The sequence below is a fragment of the Raphanus sativus genome, unplaced genomic scaffold (assembly GCF_000801105.2).
Source record: "Raphanus sativus cultivar WK10039 unplaced genomic scaffold, ASM80110v3 Scaffold0868, whole genome shotgun sequence".
NCBI lineage: Eukaryota > Viridiplantae > Streptophyta > Magnoliopsida > Brassicales > Brassicaceae > Raphanus > Raphanus sativus.
The window spans coordinates 27,778-28,799 of record NW_026616182.1 but is presented as its reverse complement, the minus strand read 5'-3'; the positions used below and the strand labels follow the sequence as shown (position 1 = coordinate 28,799).

At 46.0% G+C, this 1,022-nt stretch overlaps 1 non-coding gene across 1 annotated transcript; it reads left to right on the top strand.

Annotated features, from left to right (window-relative positions):
- Window positions 1-651: 651 nt before the first annotated feature.
- Window positions 652-759, top strand: LOC130503223 (small nucleolar RNA R71). The gene has a single exon (XR_008940693.1). It is a non-coding gene; the product is annotated as a small nucleolar RNA R71 (small nucleolar RNA).
- The last annotated feature ends 263 nt before the right edge of the window (window positions 760-1,022 follow it).

The window sequence follows — 1,022 nt, the reverse complement described above, 5'->3', positions numbered from 1 at the left end:
GAGTCTTCAGTCTGGCAATCTGTGTCTCAAGTTTCTTACTTGAGTGCAGAGTGGTGTCTATCCTCGTGGTCAGATTGTTGAAGACAGAATCAATCTTCCCATTGAAGTATACTGTAAGCTTCTGCTGACCTTCCAGAACTCTATCAATCATGGCATCAAACTTACTCTCCTGGGTGGGTAGCGGTGGTTGGTAAGCTGAGTTGCCGTAGTTCCTTGTGTTGGTGAAGGGTTTTTGATACTGTGAACTCTGGTTGTAGTTACTCTTCTGACCACTGCCAAAAAAGTTTATGTTTCCACTCTGGTTTCCATATCTCTGAAATCCAGTACCTCCAATGTAGTTCACATCTTCCTCTGTATCATCCTCTCTAGCCTCTCCTTCTTCAGCTGAGCAAACTGGCTGCCCCAGAAATGCATGTAAAGCATCTATCTTGGCTCTGACTTCATTCATCTGGTCTTCACCGATGGCTGCAACCGATTTCTTCTTGTCAGAGTCAGTGTTTTGGTGCTGCTGCTGTTGCTAGGTTCTCAATAAGTCTCACAGCCTCTATTGGATTCCTAGTGTTGAAGTTCCCCTCACTAGCAGTATCAAGAGCCATCTGATACCTTAAGGCGATACCTCTGTAGAAAGTGCTTAACAGCTGCACTTCATTGAATCCATGGTGTGGACAGTCTCGCTGGAAGAACTTGAATCTGATCCACGCGTCTTTAAAAGTCTCACTAGGCTTCTGCGCGAAAGTGGCGATTTTGCTTCTTAAGTCTTCAGCGCGTGCCTCATCAAATAAATTACGCAGGAAGGCGTTTTTTATTGTCGGCCTAGGATGTCAGTGATCCTGTAGGTAGCTGCTTGAGCCAGTGCGAAGCTTCTCCAATCAGTGAGTATTTGAAGAGCTTGCAGAGTAGGTAGTCCTCGGGGACTCCATCCATACGAATAGCAGCGAAGATCCTCGAACCTCTCCAGATGGTCCATAGGATGCTCGTGTGATTGCCCATAATAAGGTATCTGAGACACGAGAGAGTAGTAC